The following is a 23,877-nucleotide window of genomic DNA, read 5'->3' as shown; positions in this document are numbered from 1 at the left end:
GGTTCATTCTGCTCACTAAAATATTATTTTTCATTTTTTTTCCATTTGAAATATTGTTTAAACTTAATAAAATCATTAAAATAACATTTCAAATCATATTTTGTCTGTTTATAAATCCCACAGACTCACATTGGCTGCAATACTAATGTTTTTGTAAAACACAGACCTGATAGTCTAATCTGTGTGTATTGTGCATATATTATTGATATTATTACTATTGCAAATCATGTTATTGTAACTCATATCTTAATAGAATATTATTTGTAATTTTAATTCTTTATTTCTTAATTGTTTTTTTATGATTACTACAGATATTATCACCAAAGATATCAACTACACCTTCACTTTTAGTATTGACACGCTGCACACACAGCACAATCACACACTCACTAATGCATTCAAATAAATGTAATCTTATTGTGCTACTTTATTTGTACATGATTAGAATGAACAGAAATCTAAGAATATTTTTCTTCTTTTATTAAAGCCATTTCAGACTCCAAGTAAGCATTATATTACTAATCATCTATTTTAAAGGTGCCATACAATTGAAAACTGTATTTATCTTGGCATAGTTGAATGATAAGAGTTCTGGACATGGAACTGACATACCGTGAGCCTCAAACACCATTGTTTCCTCCTTCATGTGTAAATCTCTTGTTTGCAAAAGACCGCTGAAAAATGAGTGAATCCCACCATAACACCGACTGTGACGTTGGAGTCAGGATCATTAATATTTATACCCCCCAAATTTGCATTTTCCAGTCCATGTTCTAGGCCAGGCAGTGTTAATGTGGACCTGCACAGCCGAATCATCAGAAGATCAGCAGGTATTTTGAAGAAGCAAGCAAGGACAATAGTGAAAATGGCAGATCATGGATATAAATGTTATGTCTGAGGCTGTGCTGCGGATTTGAGAACTTTTCATTCCCTTCCCACAAAAGAGAACTGTCAACAGGCATGGTTGATGTTTACAACAGGATAAACTCACCATTTTAATTCAAAGCTGTTAGTTTACTCTTAACGGAGGCCGATCAGAACGAAACTCGGTGGGCATGTTCGACTCGTGGCCCTAGAGGTCTGTAAGAATTTTGAAAAATCAGCCACTAGTTGACGCTAACAGGTTTTACGGCTATGTAATCACGTGATGCATATCATTTGATAGATCTCCTCATACTGAACAACTTTGCCTCAAGAACTACTGCTGTCAATCAATTTGTTCATTAAATACTTGCGATTATGTTAAAAACCTACTTTTGCAAACTAGTCCTAGGTTTTTCGCCCGATCGGAAATATACCAGTGCAGTACAATTCTCTGGAAGCTCTAGATTATTAATTATATAAAAAACTTTAACTTTACCCATTGGGTAGCCATAACAGGATCATTTAGAAAATGGGTATGGCAAAAAACACTCAAAAGCCTGTAAATCCTAAACAAAAACTCAGACAACTCACTAAACTGCCTTATGTGCTTAAAGACCCTAAATGCTTGAACCCCGCTAAATGCTGCTTGCAGCTTTAATTAGGGGTTCAAGCACGAAGTGCTGAAACCCTATTGTAATTGTACTGATTAGGGGTTCAAGCACGAAGTGCTGAAACCCTATTGTAATCGTCCTGATTTTTATTATTATTATTTTTCCGCCATAAAACGCATCGTGCAGCCCAAACCGTAAGACCTAGAGACTTGAAACTTTGCCAGATGGTAGTACTATTGCTCGCTACTCAGATACACGGACTCAGCCCAATCGGCCCATAGGTGGCGCTATAGCAATCAAAAGCGCAAAACTGCTCAGAACTCCCAGACCGTAAGGCGTAGCTTCAAGTGTCTTATATCATTGAAATCCAGAGCTCCTGAAGAAAAAAACGTATATCTCCGATTTCATTTCCGCCATGATAGATTTTTCGCCATTTTGAATTTTGTCAAAAACCTACTTTTGCGAACTAGTCCCTGGTTTTTCGCCCGATCGGAACCAAACCAGTGCGGAATTGTTCTCTGGAGTCTGAAGATCAATAATTATCGAAAAAAAGTTGAAATTTCGATTAATGGTCGCTAGGGGGTGCAAAATTAACGTTGTGGGAGGAGCCTATTTTACTAAAATGGCTATAACTCAAGAAGTAATTAAGTAAACTTCACCAAACTTGGTACACATGTGTAAGAGGTCAATCTGAGGTCACAGTAAAAAAATTGCGTCGATTGGCCACATGGTGGCGCTATAAAACAAATAAAAACATATAGACAACTGACCGTTTTTCCGAATGACTTGAAATTTGGTATGCAGTGTCTTGGCCCAAGGGGCCATGTATGTCTAAAAGGATATTGGCGTATCTCGAAAAACATGGCCGCCATTGGCCAATGAGGTTTGAGCACCGTTAACGAAGTCCGATCGGAGCGAAACTCGATGGGCATGTTCGGCTCAAGCCCCTAGAGGTCTGTAAGAATTTTGAAAGAAATCGGCCACTAGTTGGCGCTAACGAGTTTTAAGGCTCTGTAATCACGTGGTGTTACACTTATCATCACAAAATGCATATCATCTGATAGATCTGCTCATGCTGAACAACTTTGCCTCAAGAACCATCACTGTCAATCAAACTGTTCATTAAATATTCATGAATATGTTAAAAACATACTTTTGCGAACTAGTCCCTGGTTTTTCGCCCGATCAGAACCAGACCAGTCTAGGACAATTCTCTGGACTCTCTAGATCAATAATTATCGAAAAAAAGTTGAACTTTTGCATTTTTCGCATGGGTATAATTGGGTCATAAAGAAAATGGGCGTGGCAAAATGCACTCAGAAGCCTATAAATCCTAAACGAAAACTCAGAACTTCACGAAAATGGGTGAGCATATGTGCCATAACATTCTAAACAAGCATGCAAAATTTCATGTAGATCGGACCATAGGTGGCGCTATAACTGGCAAAAAGGTTTGAAAACTACATATTTCCTATGGTAAATTGCCTATATTGGCTGTAAATGGATTTTTCCATCTATAATTTCAGTGGTTAAAAGCTTGTTAAATAAAACGTAATGTCTTAAATGCTTATGTGCTTAAAGGCCTTAAATGCTTGAACCCCGATAAATGCTGCTTGCAGCTTTAATTTTTATTATTATTATTATTATTATTCTGCCGTAAAACACATCGTGCAGCCCAAACCGTAAGGGCTAGAGCTTTGAAACTTTGCCAGATGGTAGTACAAAAATCGAGGAGAGGTTATCAAATTATGACCTCGATTGGCCCATAGGTGGCGCTATAACAACCAAAAGCGCGAAACTGCTCATAACTCCTAGACCGTGTGTCGTAGACTCAAGTGTCTTATATCATTGGAAAGCTGGACGCCTGACGAACAAAACGTATATCTCCGATTTCATTTCCGCCATGATAGATTTTCCGCCATTTTGAATTTTGTCAAAAATCTACTTTTGCGAACTAGTCCCTGGTTTTTTGCCCGATTGGAACCAAACTAGTGCAGAAATGTTCTCTGGAGACTGAATATCAATAATTATCGAAAAAAAGTGGAAATTTCGATTCACGGTCGCTAAGGGGCGCCAAAACGTACGTTGTGGGAGGGGCCTATTTTACTAAAATGGCTATAACTCCCGATGTAAATGAGTTATCTTCACCAAACTTGGTACACATGTGTAAGAGCTTACTCTGGGGTCACAGTAAAAAAATCGCGACGATTGGCCTCATGGTGGCGCTATAAAATGAAAAAAACATAAAACAGGCTATAACCACCTGACCGTTAGTCCGATTGACTTGAAAATTGGTATGCAGTGTCTTGGTCCAAGGTGCCATGTATGTGTATGAGGACATTGGCGTATCTCAAAAAACATGGCCGGCATTGGCCAACGAAGTTTGAGCACCTATTAGACAAGGTTAACGGAGGCCGATCGGAACGAAACTCAATGGGCATGTTCGGCTCATGGCCCTAAAGGTCTGTAAGAATTTTGAAAGAAATCGGCCACTAGTTGGCGCTAACGAGTTTTACGGCTCTGTAATCACGTGGTGTTACAAATATCCACACAATATGCATATCATTTGATAGATCTCCTCATCCTGAACAACTTTGCCTCAAGAACCATTGCTGTCAATCAAACTGTTCATTAATTATTCATTAATATGTTAAAAACCTACTTTTGCGAACTAGTCCTAGGTTTTTTGCCCGATCGGAACCAGACCAGTCTAGGACAATTCTCTGGACTCTCTAGATCAATAATTATCAAAAAAAAGTTGAACTTTTGCATTTGGATGGCTGTAATAGGGTAATTTATAAAATGGGCGTGTCAAAATACATTAAAAAGCCTATAAATCCTAAATAAAAACTCAGAACTTCACAAAAATTGGTCAGCATATGTGACATAACATCATTAACAAGCATGAAAAATTCTATGGAGATCGGACGATAGGTGGCGCTATAACTGTTAAAAAGCTTTAAAATCATATATTTCCTATGGTAAACTGCCTGTATTGGCTGTAAATGGTCTTTTCCATCTCTGATCATATAATTTTCATATCATAATGTTCAAAACTAGTGCAATACAATTCTCTGGACTCACTAGATCAATAATTGTCAGAAAAAGTTGAACTACTTCATTTGGATAGCTATAATAGGTTCACTTCAAAATCTGGCCTTTACCAAGTGTCCCCGAAAGCCTATATCTCTTTAATCAATGCTCAGACCTTCTTAAAAACAAGTCAGAACGTGTGAAATATCACCCTGAACAAGCATGAAAATTTTCAGACAGATCGGACAAAATTTGCCTCTATAACAGTTAAAAAGGTGAAAATGATATGAATTAATGGCATGTTAAGCCAATAAGTGGTATTTTACTGCCCCCTGCTGTTTAAAATAGTCATTTTCTCATATTGGTATTGGTATCAGCCATGGTAAATCATGATAAATTATGGTGTGTGTGTGTGTGTGTGTGTGTGTGTGTGTGTGTGTGTGTGTGTGTGTGTGTGTGTTACAAATATAACAAAGGTTTTATTTTCCAACATGAAAACAAACATAACAGAGTGCTAGTGCACAAACAATAACCGACAATGATAATGGATGAGAGGGGAACTTAAATACACAGATCAAGACAAGGACAACAGGTGACGGTTATGATGATGAGGAGCAGGTGATGATGAGGAGGGTGATGAGGAGCAGGTGCAGGTGATGACGACAGATGGTGAATGTGATGAAGACAGAAGGTGAATGTGATGAAGGTGAATGTGACACCAATATCACTGAAACATTTGTGTGTGTGTGTGTGTGTGTGTGTGTGTGTGTAGCATTATTGTGTGTAGCATATGTAGCAAGTATGCATTATTGAGTTAACATGGAAACACTGGTTTGCTTTAGTGCAGAAAACTGGTCAAAATCATGAGGTTTAAAGTGAAAGTGAGCCAATAAGTGGTCTTCTACTGCCCTCTGTTGGCCATTCTACTTATTAATTAAATTTTTCCACATGTGCTTGCATTTATACTTGAATACACACTAAAAATCACTTATATAGCAATATCTTTTATAACATAATCATATTTTGTCAGTGTTAATCACTTTATTTGCACTGACACTTCAAATAATTGCTAGTAATGTGGTAAATCATGGTAAATCATGGTTAACTATGCTGTGTGTGTGTGTGTGTGTGTGTGTGTGTGTGTGTGTGTGTGTGTGTGTGTGTGTATAAGCATGCATTGAGTTAACATGGATAAACTGGTTTGCTTTAGTGCAGAAAACTGGTTTAAAGTGAAAGTGAGCCAATAAGTGGTCTTCTACTGCCCTCTGCTGGCCATTCTACTTATTAATGAAATATTTCAACATGTGCTTGCATTCATACTTGAATACACACTAAAAAAATCACTTATATAGCAATAACTATTATAACACAATCATATTTTGACAGTGTTAATCACTTTATTTGCACTGACACTTCAAATAATTGCTAGTAATGTGATAAATCAGGCTAGAAACATGGTAAATCAAAGTAAATAATACTAGATTGTCGTTTATCTCCTGGTAAATAATACTAGAACGTGGTATATCATGGTAAATCATGGTTAACTATGCTGTGTGTGTATGTGTGTGTGTGTGTGTGTGTGTGTGTGTGTGTGTGTGTGTGTGTGTGTGTGTGTGTGTGTGTGTGTGTGTGTGTGTGTGTGTGTGTTTGTGTGTGTGTGTGTGTGTGTGTGTGTGTGTAAGCATGCATTGAGTTAACATGGAAAAACTGGTTTGCTTTAGTGCAGAAAACTGGTTTAAAGTGAAAGTGAGCCAATAAGTGGTCTTCTAGTGCCCTCTGCTGGCCATTCTACTTAATAATGAAATATTTTACATGTGCTTTTGCATTCATACTTGGACACACACTAAAAATCACGTATATAACTAACTATTATAACACAATAATATTTTGTCAGTGTTCATCACCTCATTTGCACTGACACTTCACATAATTGCTAGTAATGTGGTTAATCATGCTAGAAACATTGTAAATCATAGTAAATAATACTGAAATGAGGTGTATCAAGGTAAATCATGCTAGAATCCTAATAAATCATTCTGGAACATGGTATATGATAGTAAATCATGCTAGAATCATATTAAATAATTCTAGAATGTGGCAAATCGTTGTGGGAGGAGCCTATTTTACTCAAATGGCTATAACTCAAGAAGTAAATGAGATATCTTCACCAAACTCAGTACACATGTGTATGGGTTCAATTTGAGGTCACAGTAAACAATTTTATGGAGATCGGACCATAGGTGGCGCTATAACTGTTAAAAAGCTTTAAAACCATATATATCCCATGGCAAATTGCCTGTATTGGCTGTAAATGGTCTTTTCCATCTATTATGTCAGTGGTTACATGCTTGCTAAATAAATCTTAATAACTTTTGATGCTTTTGTGCTTAAATGCCTTAAAGGCCTTAACTGCTTGAACCCCGATAAATGCTGCTTGCAGCTTTAATTATTATTAGGGGTTCAAGCACGAAGTGCTGAAACCCTATTGTAATTGTCCTGATTTTTATTATTATTATTCTGCCGTAAAACGCATCGTGCAGCCCAAACCGTAAGTGCTGGAGACTTGAGACTTTGCCAGAAGGTAGTACAAAAATCGAGGAGAGGTTATCAAATTATGACCCCGATTGGCCAATAGGTGGCGCTATAGTAAGCAAAAGTATAAAATCGCTAATAACTCCTAGACGGTTTGTCGTAGACTCAAGTGTCTTATATCACTATAATCCTTGGATCAAGACGGACAAAACGTATATCTCCGATTTCATTTCCGGTTGGCAAATTTTTCCGCCATTTTGAATTTTGTCAAAAACCTACTTTTGCGAACTAGTCTGTGGTTTTTTGTCCGATCGGAACCAAACCAGTGCAGAAATGTTCTCTGGAGTCTGAATATAAATAATTATCGAAAAAAAGTTGAAATTTCGATTCATGGTCGCTACGGGGTGCCAAAATGTTCGAAGGAGGCGGAGTCAGTTTTACTAAAATTGTTATAACTCGTGAACGAAATGAGATATCTTCACCAAACTTGGTAAACATATGTAGGAGGTCAATTTGAGGTCACAGTAAAAAAATTGCGTCGATTGGCCTCATGGTGGCGCTATAAAATAAAAAAAACGTATAGACACCTGACCGTTTTTCCGAATGACTTGAAATTTGGTGTGCAGTGTCTTGGCCCAAGGGGCCATGTATGTCTAAAAGGATATTGGCGTATCTCGAAAAACATGGCCGCCATTGGCAAATGAGGTTTGAGCACCTATTAACGAAGTCCGATCGGAACGAAACTCGGTGGGCATGTTCGGCTCAAGCCCCTAGAGGTCTGTAAGAATTTTGAAAGAAATCGGCCACTAGTTGGCACAAACGAGTTTTAAGGCTCTGTAATCACGTGGTGTTACACTTATTGTCACAAAATGCATATCATTAGATAGATCTGCTCATGCTCAACAACTTTGCCTCAAGAACCACTAATGTCAATCAAACCATTCATTAATTATTCGCGAATATGTTAAAAACCTACTTTTGCGAACTAGTCCTAGGTTTTTTGCCCGATCGGAACCAGACCAGTCTAGGGCAATTCTCTGGACTCTCTAGATCAATAATTATCGAAAAAAAGTTGAACTTTTGCATTTGGGTGGCTGTAATAGGGTCATTTATAAAATGGGTGTGGCAAAATACACTAAAGAGCCTATAAATCATATATAAAAAAACTCAGAACTTCACAAAAATTGGATGAGCGTATGTGACCTAACATCATTAATAACCATGCGAAATGTTATGGAGATCGGACCATAGGTGGCGCTATAACTGTTAAAAAACTTTAAAACCATATATTTCCTATGGTAAATTGCCTGTATTGGCTGTAAATGGTCTTTTCCATCTATAATCATATAATTTTCATATAATAATGTTCAAAACTAGTGCAGTACAATTCTCTGGACTCTCTAGATCAGTAATTATCAGAAAAAGTTGAACTACTTCATTTGTATGGCTATAATAGGGTCACTTCAAAATGTGGCCTTGACCAAGTCTCCCCGAAAGCCTATATCTCTTCAATGAATGCTCAGAGCTTCTTCAAAACAAGTCATAACATGTGAAATATCACTCTAAACAAAAATGAACCTTTTCAGACAGATCAGTCAAAATTTGCCTCTATAACAGTTAAAAAGGTGAAAATGATATGAATATAATGGCATATTAAGCCAATAAGTGGTATTCTACTGCCCCCTGCTGTTTAAAATAGTCATTTTGTCATATTGTTGTAGAATTCATATTTAGACGTTATAGAATAACTCTTTTAACATTTACAATCACATGTAGTCAAATTCATCTATTGAAGTATTACTACTAACAATTGTCACATTGAGGAAAGTGAATCCTGAAGGAGATTTGCAGTAAACAGTTTGATCACATCATATACTTCAAATGTCTGTATCTACAACAGAATGTGTGTGTGTAGTCTTAGGTTTCTGAATAAATTCTGAATGATCTGATTAATAGCTTACAAAGACTTTGTGAAATGTTTATAGACCATTCAAATATATTTTCATAATGACATATCCCAATAGCATTGAAAAAACAACAACAACATTTGTCTTTGTGTGTGTGTGTGTGTGTGTGTGTGTGTGTGTGTGTGTGTGTGTAAACATGCATTATGGAGTTAAAATGGAAAAACTGGTTTGCTTTAGTGCAGAAAAATGGTGAAAATCAAGAAGTTTAAAGTGAAAGTGAGCCAATAAGTGGTCTTCTACTGCCCTCTGCTGGCCATTCTACTTATTAATGAAGTCTACTCACATATGCTTTTGCATTCATTAGACACTAAAAATCACTTATATAACAATAAAACACTAAAAAATCACTTATATAACAATTACTATTGTAGCACAATCATATTTTGTCAGAGTTTATCACTTCATTTTTACTGATACTTCACATAATTGCTAGCAATGTGGTAAATCATGGTAAATCACACTAAAAACATGGTAAATCATAATAAATAATACTAGAATGTGGTGTATCAAGGTAAATCATACTACAATCCTGGTACATCATTCTAGAACTGGTACATCATTCTAGAACATGGTATATCATGGTACATCATGCTAGAACATGGTAAATCATGGTAAACTATGCTAGAACAGGGTAAATCATGGTAAGCCATGATAAATCATAATAAACTATGGTAAATCATGTTAGAATGTGGTATATCATGGTAAATCATGCTAGAACATGGTAAATCATGGTAAACTATGCTAGAACAGGGTAAATCATGGTAAACTATGATAAATCATGGTAAACTATGATAAATCATGATAAACTATGGTAATCCATGCTTGAATCACAGTAAACAATGGTAAATCATACTAGAATGTAGTATATCATGGTAAATTATGCTAGAATATGGCAAATCGTGCTAGAATCATAGTAAATAATACTAGAATATGCTAAATTGTTGTGGGAGGAGCCTATTTTACTAAAATGGCTATAACTCAAGAAGTAAATGAGATATCTTCACCAAACTCAGTACACATGTGTATGGGTTCAATTTGAGGTCACAGTAAACAATTCTATGGAGATCGGACCATAGGTGGCGCTATAACTGTTAAAAAGCTTTAAAACCATATATATCACATGGTAAATTGCCTGTATTGGCTGTAAATGGTCTTTTCCATCTATTATGTCAGTGGTTACATGCTTATTAAATAAATCTTAATAACTTTTGATGCTTTTGTGCTTAAATGCCTTAACTGCTTGAACCCCGATAAATGCTGCTTGCAGCTTTAATTATTATTATTATTCTTCTGCCGTAAAACGCATCGTGCAGCCCAAACCGTAGGGGCTAGAGCATTGAAACTTTGCCAGATGGTAGTACAAAAATCGAGGAGAGGTTCAGAGATTATGACCCCGATTGGCCCATAGGTGGCGCTATAGCGACCAAAAGCGCAAAACTGCTCATAACTCCTAGACCGTATGTCGTAGACTCAAGTGTCTTATATCATTGGAAAGCTGGACGCCTGACGAACAAAACGTATATCTCCGATTTCATTTCCGTCATGATAGATTTTCCGCCATTTTGAATTTTGTCAAAAACCTACTTTTGCGAACTAGTCCGTGTTTTTTTGCCCGATCGGAACCAAACCAGTGCAGAAATGTTCTCTAGAGTCTGAAGATTAATAATTATCGAAAAAAAGTTGAAATTTCGATTTACGGACGCTAAGGGGCGCCAAAATGGACGTTGTGGGAGGAGCCTATTTTACTAAAATGGTTATAACTCCAGAAGTAAATGAGGTATTTTCACCAAACTTGGTACACATATGTAAGAGTTCAATCTGAGGTCACGGTAAAAAAATCGCGGCGATTGGCCACATGGTGGCGCTATAACATGAAAAAAACATAAAACAGGCTATAACCACCTGACCGTTAGTCCGATTGACTTGAAAATTGGTATGCAGTGTCTTGGTCCAAGGTGCCATGTATGTCTATGAGGACATTGGTGTATCTCAAAAAACATGGCTGCCATTGGCCAATGAAGTTGAGCACCTATTAGACAAGGTTAACGGAGGCCGATCAGAACGAAACTCGGTGGGCATGTTCGACTCATGGCCCTAGAGGTCTGTAAGAATTTTGAAAGAAATCGGCCACTAGTTGGCGCTAACGAGTTTTATGGCTCTGTAATCACGTGGTGTTACACATATTATCACAAAATGCATATCATTTGATAGATCTGCTCATGCTGAACAACTTTGCCTCTAGAACCGTTGCTGTCAATCAAACCGTTCATTAAATATTCATGAATATGTTCAAAACCTACTTTTGCGAACTAGTCCCTGGTTTTTCGCCCGATCGGAACCAGACCAGTCTAGGACAATTCTATGGACTCTCTAGATCAATAATTATCAAAAAAAAGTTGAACTTTTGCATTTGGATGGCTGTAATAGGGTCAATTATAAAATGGGCGTGGCAAAATACACTAAAAAGCCTATAAATCCTAAATGAAAACTCTGAACTTCACAAAAATTGGTGAGTATATGTGACATAACATCACAAACAAGCATGAAAAATTTTATGGAGATCGGACCAAAGGTGGCGCTATAACAGTTAAAAAGCTTTAAAACCATAGATTTACTATGGTTAACTGCCTGTATTGGCTGTAAATGGTCTTTTCCATCTCTGATCATATAATTATCATATCATAATGTTCAAAACTAGTGCAATACAATTCTCTGTACTTACTAGATCAATAATTGTCAGAAAAAGTTGAACTACTTCATTTGGATAGCTATAATAGGTTCACTTCAAAATGTGGACTTTACCAAGTGTCCCCGAAAGCCTATTTCTCTTTAATCAATGCTCAGACCTTCTTAAAAACAAGTCAGAACATGTAAAATATCACTCTGAACATGCATGAAAATTTTCAGACAGATCGGACAAAATTTGCCTCTATAACAGTTGAAAAGGTGAAAATGATATGAATATAATGGCATATTAAGCCAATAAGTGGTTTTTTACTGCCCCCTGCTGTTTAAAATAGTCATTTTGTCATATTGTTCTATAATTTATATTTAGACTTTATAAAATCACTATTTTAACATTTACAATTACATTTAGTCAAAATCCATCTGTTAAAGTATTATTATAACAGTTTGATCACATCATATATTTCAAACGTCTGTATCTACAACATAATGTGTGTATGTAGTCTTAGGTTTCTGAATAAATTCTGAATCATCTGATTAATAGCTTACAAAGACTTTGTGAAATGTTTAGACCATTCAAATAATATTTTATATAATGACATATCCCAATAGCATTGAACAAATAACAACATTTGTCTTTGTGTGTGTGTGTGTGTGTGTGTGTGTGTGTGTGTGTGTGTGTGTGTGTGTGTAAACATGCATTATGGAGTTAAAATGGAAAAACTGTTTTGCTTTAGTGCAGAAAAATGGTGAAAATCCAGAAGTCTTAAGTAAAAGTGAGCCAATATGTGGTCTTCTACTGCCCTCTGCTGGTCATTCTACTTATTAATGAAGTCTACTCACATATGCTTTTGCATTCATTAGACACTAAAAATCACTTATATAACAATAAGACACTAAAAATCACTTATATACTGTAACAATTACTATTGACAATTAACATGGTAAATCATGGTAAACTATGCTAGAACAGGGTAAATCATGGTAAGCCATGATAAATCATAAAAAACTATGGTAAATCATGTTAGAATGTGGTATATCATGGTAAATCATGCTAGAACATGGTAAATCATGGTAAACTATGCTAGAACAGGGTAAATCATGGTAAACTATGATAAATCATGGTAAACTATGATAAATCATGATAAACTATGGTAATCCATGCTAGAATCACAGTAAACAATGGTAAATCATACTAGAATGTAGTATATCATGGTAAATTATGCTAGAATATGGCAAATCATGCTAGAATCATAGTAAATAATACTAGAATATGCTAAATTGTTGTGGGAGGAGCCTATTTTACTAAAATGGCTATAACTCAAGAAGTAAATGAGATATCTTCACCAAACTCAGTACACATGTGTATGGGTTCAATTTGAGGTCACAGTAAACAATTCTATGGAGATCGGACCATAGGTGGCGCTATAACTGTTAAAAAGCTTTAAAACCATATATATCACATGGTAAATTGCCTGTATTGGCTGTAAATGGTCTTTTCCATCTATTATGTCAGTGGTTACATGCTTATTAAATAAATCTTAATAACTTTTGATACTTTTGTGCTTAAATGCCTTAAAGGCCTTAACTGCTTGAACCCCGATAAATGCTGCTTGCAGCTTTAATTAGGGGTTCAAGCACGAAGTGCTGAAACCCTATTGTAATTGCCCTGATTTTTATTATTATTATTATTCTTCCCTAAAACGCATCGTGCAGCCAAAACCGTAAGGCCTAGAGATGTGATACTTGGTCAAATGGTAGTAGTATTGCTCGCTACTCAGATACACGGACTTAGCCAAATCGGCCCATAGGTGGCGCTACAGCGACCAAAAGCGCGAAACTGCTCATAACTCCTAGACTGTATGTTGTAGACTCAAGTGTCTTATATCAATGTAATCAAGACCTCATGGCAAACAAAACGTATATCTCCGATTTTATTTCCGGTATGCAAATTTTTCCGCCATTTTGAATTTTGTCAAAAACCTACTTTTGCGAACTAGTCCTAGGTTTTTCGACCGATCGGAACCAAACCAGTGCAGAAATGTTCTCTGGAGTCTGAATATCAATAATTATCGAAAAAAAGTTGAAATTTCGATTCACGGTCGCTAAGGGGCGCCAAATTGTATGTTGTGGGAGGAGCCTATTTCACTAAAACCGCCATAACTCCAGAAGTAAATGAGGTATCTTCACCAAACTCGGTACAATTATTTATGAGGTCAATCTGAGGTCAGAGTAAAAAAATTGCGGCGATTGGCCACATGGTGGCGCTATAACATGAAAAAAACATAAAACTGGCTATAACCACCTGACCATTAGTCCAATTGACTTGAAAATTGGTATGCAGTGTCTTGGTCCAAGGTGTCATGTATGTCTATGAGGACATTGGTGTATCTCAAAAAACATGGCCGCCATCGGCCAATGAAGTTTGAGCACCTATTAGACAAGGTTAACGGAAGCCGATCGGAACGAAACTCGGTGGGCATGTTCGACTCATGGCCCTAGAGGTCTGTAAGAATTTTGAAAGAAAACGGCCACTAGTTGGCGCTAACGAGTTTTATGACTCTGTAATCACGTGGTTTTACACTTATTGTCACAAAATGCATATCATTTGATAGATCTGCTCATGCTGAACAACTTTGCCTCAAGAACCATTGCTGTCAATCAAACCGTTCATTAAATATTCGTAATTATGTTAAAAACCTACTTTTGCGAACTAGTCCTAGGTTTTTCGCCCGATCGGAACCAAACGAGTCTAGGACAATTCTATGGAATCTCAAAATCAATAATTATCAAAAAAAAGTTGAACTTTTGCATTTTTCGCATGGGTATATTGGGTCATAAAGAAAATGGGCGTGGCAAAATGCACTCAAAAGCCTATAAATCCTAAACGAAAACTCAGAACTTCACGAAAATTGGTGAGCATATGTACCATAACATTCTAAAGAAGCATGCAGAATTTCATGTAGATCGGAAGATAGGTGGCGCTATAACTGTTAAAAAGCTTTGAAAACCCTGTATTTCCTATGGTACATTGCCTGTATTGGCTGAAAATGGTCTTTTCCATCTATTATGTCAGTGGTTAGATGCTTGCTAAATAAAACTTAATAGCTTTTGATGCTTTTGTGCTTTAAGGCCTTAAAGGCCTTAATTGCTTGAACCCCGATAAATGCTGCTTGCAGCTTTAATTATTATTATTATTCCGCCGTAAAACGCATCGTGCAGCCCAAACCGTAAGGGCTAGAGCTTTGAAACTTTGCCAGATGGTAGTACAAAAATCGAGGAGAGGTTATCAAATTATGACCTCGATTGGCCCATAGGTGGCGCTATAACAACCAAAAGCGCGAAAGTGGTCATAACTCCTGGACCGTATGTCGTAGACACAAGTGTCTTATATCATTGGAAAGCTGGTCGTCTGACGAACAAAACGTATATCTCCGATTTCATTTCCGTCATGATAGATTTTCCGCCATTTTGAATTTTGTCGAAAACCTACTTTTGCGAACTAGTCCCTGGTTTTTTGCTCGATCGGAACCAAACCAGTGCAGAATTGTTCTCTGGAGACTGAAGATCAATAATTATCGAAAAAAAGTTGAAATTTCGATTCAGGGTCGCTAGGGGGCGCAAAATTAACGTTGTGGGCGGAGCCTATTTTACTAAAATGGCTATAACTCCAGAAGTAAATGAGGTATTTTCACCAAACTTGGTACACATATGTAAGAGGTCAATCTGAGGTCACGGTAAAAAAATCGCGGCGATTGGCCACATGGTGGCGCTATAACATGAAAAAAACATAAAACAGGCTATAACCACCTGACCGTTAGTCCGATTGACTTGAAAATTGGTATGCAGTGTCTTGGTCCAAGGTGCCATGTATGTCTATGAGGACATTGGTGTATCTCAAAAAACATGGCCGCCATTGGCCAATGAAGTTGAGCACCTATTAGACAAGGTTAACGGAGGCCGATCGGAACGAAACTCGGTGGGCATGTTCGACTCATGGCCCTAGAGGTCTGTAAGAATTTTGAAAGAAATCGGCCACTAGTTGGCGCTAACGAGTTTTATGGCTCTGTAATCACATGGTGTTAGATATATTGTCACAAAATGCATATCATTTGATAGATCTGCTCATGCTGAACAACTTTGCCTCTAGAACCATTGCTGTCAATCAAACCGTTCATTAAATATTCATGAATATGTTAAAAACCTACTTTTGCGAACTAGTCCCTGGTTTTTCGCCCGATCGGAACCAGACCAGTCTAGGACAATTCTATGGACTCTCTAGATCAATAATTATCAAAAAAAAGTTGAACTTTTGTATTTGTATGGCTGTAATAGGGTCATTTATAAAATGGGTGTGGCAAAATACACTCAAAAGCCTATAAATCCTAAATGAAAACTCAGAACTTCACAAAAATTGGTGAGCATATGTGTCATAACATCACAAACAAGCTTGCAAAATTTTATGGAGATTGGACAATAGTTGGCGCTATAACTGTTAAAAAGCTTTAAAACCATATATTTCCTATGGTAAACTGCCTGTATTGGCTGTAAATGGTCTTTTCCATGTCTGATCATATAATTTTCATATCATAATGTTCAAAACTAGTGCAATACAATTCTCTGGACTCACTAGATCAATAATTGTCAGAAAAAGTTGAACTACTTCATTTGGATAGCTATAATAGGTTCACTTCAAAATGTAGCCTTTACCAAGTGTCCCCGAAAGCCTATATCTCTTTAATGAATGACTCAGACCTTCTTAAAAACAAGTCAGAACATGTGAAATATCACTCTGAACATGCATGAAAATTTTCAGACAGATCAGACAAAATTTGCCTCTATAACAGTTAAAAAGGTGAAAATGATATGATTATAATGGCATGTTAAGCCAATAAGTGGTATTTTACTGCCCCCTGCTGTTCAAAATAGTCATTTTGTCATATTGTTCTATAATTTATATTTAGACTTTATAAAATCACTATTTTAACATTTACAATTACATTTAGTCAAAATCCATCTGTTAAAGTATTAGTATTGACAGTTTGATCACATCATACATTTCAAATGTCTGCATCTACAACATAATGTGTGTGTGTAGTCTTAGGTTTCTGAATAAATTCTGAATCATCTGATTAATAGCTTGCAAAGACTTTGTGAAATGTTTATAGACCATTCAAATATATTTTCATAATGACATATCCCAATAGCATTGAAATAACAACAACAACATTTGTCTTTGTGTGTGTGTGTGTGTGTGTGTGTGTGCGTGCGTGCGTGCGTGCGTGCGTGCGTGCGTGCGTGTGTGTGTGTGTGTGTGTGTGTGTGTGTAAACATGCATTATGGAGTTAAAATGGAAAAACTGGTTTGCTTTAGTGCAGAAAAATGGTGAAAATCAAGAAGTTTAAAGTGAAAGTGAGCCAATATGTGGTCTTCTACTGCCCTCTGCTGGCCATTCTACTTATTAATGAAGTCTACTCACATATGCTTTTGCATTCATTAGACACTAAAAATCACTTATATAACAATAAAACACAAAAAAATCACTTATATAACAATTACTATTGTAGCACAATCATATTTTGTCAGAGTTGATCACTTCATTTTTACTGATACTTCACATAATTGCTAGCAATGTGGTAAATCATGGTAAATTACACTAAAAACATGGTAAATCATAATAAATAATACTAGAATGTGGTGTATCAAGGTAAATCATACTACAATCCTGGTACATCATTCTAGAACATGGTATATCATGGTACATCATGCTAGAACATGGTAAATCATGGTAAACTATGCTAGAACAGGGTAAATCATGGTAAGCCATGATAAATCATAATAAACTATGGTAAATCATGTTAGAATGTGGTATATCATGGTAAATCATGCTAGAACATGGTAAATCATGGTAAACTATGCTAGAACAGGGTAAATCATGGTAAACTATGATGAATCATGGTAAACTATGATGAATCATGGTAAACTATGATAAATCATGATAAACTATGGTAATCCATGCTAGAATCACAGTAAACAATGGTAAATCATACTAGAATGTAGTATATCATGGTAAATTATGCTAGAATATGGCAAATCATGCTAGAATCATAGTAAATAATACTAGAATATGCTAAATTGTTGTGGGAGGAGCCTATTTTACTAAAATGGCTATAACTCAAGAAGTAAATGAGATATCTTCACCAAACTCAGTACACATGTGTATGGGTTCAATTTGAGGTCACAGTAAACAATTCTATGGAGATCGGACCATAGGTGGCGCTATAACTGTTAAAAAGCTTTAAAACCATATATATCACATGGTAAATTGCCTGTATTGGCTGTAAATGGTCTTTTCCATCTATTATGTCAGTGGTTACATGCTTATTAAATAAATCTTAATAACTTTTGATGCTTTTGTGCTTAAATGCCTTAAAGGCCTTAACTGCTTGAACCCCGATAAATGCTGCTTGCAGCTTTAATTATTATTATTTTTCTTCTGCCGTAAAACGCATCGTGCAGCCCAAACCGTAAGTGCTAGAGACTTGAAACTTTGCCAGATGGTAGTACAAAAATCGAGGAGAGGTTATCAAAATATGACCCCGATTGGCCCATAGGTGGCGCTACAGTGCAAAAAACAAAAAAAAATCATATTTTTGCTTAAATCTCATTAACCGTTTGTCACAGACTCAAGTGTCTTATATCATTGGAATCCTTGGGTCAAGCCGAACAAAAAAGGCCTCAAGGATTTCATTTCCGGTATGCAAATTTTCCGCCATTTTGAATTATGTCCAAAACCTACTTTTGCGAACTAGTCCCTGGTTTTGTGTCCGATCGGAACCAAACCAGTGCAGAATTGTTCTCTGGAGTCAGAATATCAATAATTATCGAAAAAAAGTTGAAATTTCGATTGACGGTCGCTAAGGGGCGCCAAAATGTTTGAAGAAGGCGGAGCCTATTTTACTAAAATGGCTATAACTCCAGAAGTAAATGAGGTATATTCACCAAACTCGGTACACCTGTGTAAGAGGTCAATCTGAGGTCATAGTAAAAAGATTGCGGCGATTGGCCACATGGTGGCGCTATAACATGAAAAAAACATAAATCAGGCTGTAACCACCTGACCGTTAGTCCGATTGACTTGAAAATTGGTATGCAGTGTCTTGGTCCAAGCTGTCATGTATATCTATGAGGACATTGGTGTATCTCAAAAAACATGGCCGCCATCGGCCAATGAAGTTTGAGCACCTATTAGACAAGGTTAACGGAGGCCGATCGGAACAAAACTCGGTGGGCATGTTCGACTCATGGCCCTAGAGGTCTGTAACAATTTTGAAAGAAATCGGCCACTAGTTGGCGCTAACGAGTTTTATGGCTCTGTAATCACGTGGTGTTACACTTATCATCACAAAATGCATATCATTTGATAGACCTGCTCATGCTGAACAACTTTGCCTCTAGAACCATTGCTGTCAATCAAACAGTTTATTAATTATTCACGAATATGTTAAAAACCTACTTTTGCGAACTAGTCCCTGGTTTTTTGCCCGATCGGAACCAAACGAGTCTAGGACAATTCTCTGGACTCTTTAGATCAATAATTATCAAAAAAAGTTGAACTTTTGCATTTTTCGCATGGGTATAATTGGGTCATAAAGAAAATGGGCGTGGCAAAATGCAAACAAAAGCCTATAAATCCTAAACAAAAACTCAGAACATCACGAAAATTGGTGAGCATATGTGCCATAACATTCTAAATAAGCATGCAAAATTGTATGTAGATCGGATGATAGTTGGCGCTATAACTGTTAAAAAGCAATGGTAAATTGCCTGTATTGGCTGTAAATGGACTTTTCAAACTATTATTTCAGTGGTTAAAAGCTTTCTAAATAAATCTTAATGTCTTGAATGCTTAAATGCCTTAAAGGCCTTAAATGCTTGAACCCCGATAAATGCTGCTTGCAGCTTTAATTATTATTATTATTATTATTAGGGGCCAAGCACCGAAGGTGCGTAGGCACCTATTGTTTTCGTTCCCGTTCTTATTATTAGGGGTTCAAGCACGAAGTGCTGAAACCCTATTGTAATTGTACTGATTAGGGGTTCAAGCACGAAGTGCTGAAACCCTATTGTAATTGTACTGATTTTTATTATTATTTTTCTTCTCCGCTAAAACGCATCGTGCAGCCCAAACCGTAAGAGCTGGAACCTTGAAACTTTGCCAGATGGTAGTACAAAAATCGAGGAGAGGTTCAGAGAGTATGACCCCGATTGGCCCATAGGTGGCGCTATAGCAACCAAAAGCGCGAAACTGCTCAGAACTCCTAGACCGTATGTCGTAGACTCAAGTGTATCATATCATTGGAAAGCTGGATACCTGAAGAACAAAATGTATATCTCCGATTTCATTTCCGGTATGCAAATTTTTCCGCCATTTTGAATTTTGTTAAAAACCTACTTTTGCGAACTAGTCCTAGGTTTTTTGCCCGATCGGAACCAAACCAGTGCAGAAATGTTCTCTGGAGACTGAAGATCAATAATTATCGAAAAAAAGTTGAAATTTCGAATCACGGTCGCTAAGGGGCGCCAAAATGTATGTTGTGGGAGGAGCCTATTTTACTAAAACGGCTATAACTCCAGAACCAAATGAGGTATAATCACCAAACTCGGTACACATGTGTAAGAGGTCACTCTGGGGTCACAGTAAAAAAATCGCGGCGATTGGCCACATGGTGGCGCTATAACATGAATAAAACATAAAACAGGCTATAACCACCTGACCATTACTCCGATTGACTTGAAAATTGGTATGCAGTGTCTTGGCCCAAGGTGTCATATATGTCTATGAGGACATTGGTGTATCTCAAAAAACATGGCCGCCATCGGCCAATGAAGTTTGAGCACCTATTAGACAAGGTTAACGGAGGCCGATCGGAACGAAACTCGATGGGCATGTTCGAGTCATGGCCCTAGAGGTCTGTAAGAATTTTGAAAGAAATCGGCCACTAGTTGGCGCTAACGAGTTTTATGGCTCTGTAATCACGTGGTGTTACACTTATCGTCACAAAATGCATATCATTTGATAGGTCTCCTCATGGTGAACAACTTTGCCTCAAGAACCACTGCTGTCAATCAAACCGTTCATTAATTATTCGTGAATATGTTAAAAACCTACTTTTGCGAACTAGTCCTAGGTTTTTCGCCCGATCGGAACCAATCCAGTCTAGGACAATTCTCTGGACTCTCTAGATCAATAATTATCAAAAAAAAGTTGAACTTTTGCATTTGGATGGCTGTAATATGGTCATTTATAAAATGGGCATGGCAAAATACATTATAAAGCCTATAAATCCTAAATGAAAACTCATAACTTCACAAAAATTGGTGAGCATATGTGACATAACATCATTAACAAGCATGCAAAATTTTATGGAGATCGGACAACAGTTGGTGCTATAACTGTTAAAAGGCTTTAAAACCATATATTTCCTATGGTAAACTGCCTGTATTGGCTGTAAATGGTCTTTTCCATCTCTGATCATATAATTTTCATATCAAAATGTTAAAAACTAGTGCAATACAATTCTCTGAACTCACTAGAACAATAATTGTCAGAAAAAGTTGAACTGCTTCATTTGTATAGCTATAATAGGTTCACTTCAAAATGTGGCCTTTACTAAGTGTCCCCGAAAGCCTATATCTCTTTAATCAATGCTCAGACCTTCTTAAAAACAAGTCAGAACGTGTGAAATATCACCCTGAACAAGCATGAAAAATTTCAGACAGATCAGACAAAATTTGCCTCTATAACAGTTAAAAAGGTGAAAATGATATGAATTAATGGCATGTTAAGCCAATAAGTGGTATTTTACTGCCCCCTGCTGTTTAAAATAGTAATTTTGTCATATTGGTATTGGTATCAGCCATGGTAAATCATGATAAACTATGGTGTGTGTGTGTGTGTGTGTGTGTGTGTGTGTGTGTGTGTGTGTGTGTGTGTGTGTGTGTGTGTGGTACAAATATAACAAAGGTTTTATTTTCCAACATGAAAACAAACATAACAGAGTGCTAGTGCACAAACAATAACCGACAATGATAATGGGTGAGAGGGGAACTTAAATACACAGATCAAGACAAGGACAATAGGTGACGGTTATGATGATGAGGAGCAGGTGATGATGATGAGGGTGATGAGGAGCAGGTGATGACGACAGATGGTGAATGTGATGAAGACAGAAGGTGAATGTGATGAAGGTGAATGTGACACCAATATCACTGAAACATTTGTGTGTGTGTGTGTGTGTGTGTGTGTGTGTAGCATTATTGTGTGTAGCATATGTAGCAAGTATGCATTATTGAGTTAACATGGAAACACTGGTTTGCTTTAGTGCAGAAAACTGGTCAAAATCATGAGGTTTAAAGTGAAAGTGAGCCAATAAGTGGTCTTCTACTGCCCTCTGCTGGCCATTCTACTTATTAATTAAATATTTCCACATGTGCTTGCATTCATACTTGAATACACACTAAAAAATCACTTATATAGCAATAACTATTATAACACAATCATATTTTGTCAGTGTTAATCACTTTATTTGCACTGACACTTCAAATAATTGCTAGTAATGTGGTAAATCATGGTAAATCATGGTTAACTATGCTGTGTGTGTGTGTGTGTGTGTGTGTGTGTGTGTGTGTGTGTGTGTGTGTGTGTGTGTGTGTGTGTGTGTGTAAACATGCATTATGGAGTTAAAATGGAAAAACTGGTTTGCTTTAGTGCAGAAAAATTGTGAAAATCAAGAAGTTTAAAGTGAAAGTGAGCCAATATGTGGTCTTCTACTGCCCTCTTCTGGCCATTCTACTTATTAATGAAGTCTACTCACATATGCTTTTGCATTCGTAGTAGTATATCATGGTAAATTATGCTAGAATATGGCAAATCATGCTAGAATCATAGTAAATAATACTAGAATGTGGTAAATTGTTGTGGGAGGAGCCTATTTTACTAAAATGGCTATAACTCAAGAAGTAAATGAGATATCTTCACCAAACTCAGTACACATGTGTATGGGTTCAATTTTAGGTCACAATAAACAATTTTATGGAGATCGGACCATAGGTGGCGCTATAACTGTTAAAAAGCTTTAAAACCATATATATCCCATGGCAAATTGCCTGTATTGGCTGTAAATGGTCTTTTCCATCTATTATTTCAGTGGATAAAAGCTTTCTAAATGAATCTTAATGTCTTAAATGCTTATGTGCTTAAAGGCCTTAAATGCTTGAACCCCGCTAAATGCTGCTTGCAGCTTTAATTTTTAGGGGTTCAAGCACGAAGTGCTGAAACCCTATTGTAATTGTACTGATTTTTAGGGGTTCAAGCACGAAGTGCTGAAACCCTATTGTAATTGTACTGATTTTTATTAGGGGTTCAAGCACGAAGTGCTGAAACCCTATTGTAATTGTGCTGATTTTTATTATTATTATTATTAGGGGTTCAAGCACGAAGTGCTGAAACCCTATTGTAATTGTGCTGATTTTTATTATTATTATTATTATTATTATTATTCCGCCGTAAAACGCATCGTGCAGCCCAAACCGTAAGAGCTGGAACTTTGAAACTTTGACAGATGGTAGTACAAAAATCGAGGAAAGGTTCAGAGATTATGACCCCGATTGGCCCATAGGTGGCGCTATAACAACCAAAAGCGCGAAACTGCTCATAACTCCTAGACCGTATGTCGTAGACTCAAGTGTCTTATATCATTGGAAAGCTGGACGCCTGACGAACAAAACGTATATCTCCGATTTCATTTCCGCCATGATAGATTTTCCGCCATTTTGAATTTTGTCAAAAATCTACTTTTGCGAACTAGTCCCTGGTTTTTTGCCCGATTGGAACCAAACTAGTGCAGAAATGTTCTCTGGAGACTGAATATCAATAATTATCGAAAAAAAGTGGAAATTTCGATTCACGGTCGCTAAGGGGCGCCAAAACGTACGTTGTGGGAGGGGCCTATTTTACTAAAATGGCTATAACTCCCGATGTAAATGAGGTATCTTCACCAAACTTGGTACACATGTGTATGAGCTTACTCTGGGGTCACAGTAAAAAAATCGCGACGATTGGCCTCATGGTGGCGCTATAAAATGAAAAAAACATAAAACAGGCTATAACCACCTGACCGTTA

Source organism: Squalius cephalus (assembly GCF_949319135.1).
Source record: "Squalius cephalus genome assembly, contig: scaffold_70, whole genome shotgun sequence".
Classification (NCBI taxonomy): domain Eukaryota; kingdom Metazoa; phylum Chordata; class Actinopteri; order Cypriniformes; family Leuciscidae; genus Squalius; species Squalius cephalus.
The sequence above is the reverse complement of the archived record's forward strand: the minus strand, read 5'-3'. Positions refer to the sequence as shown.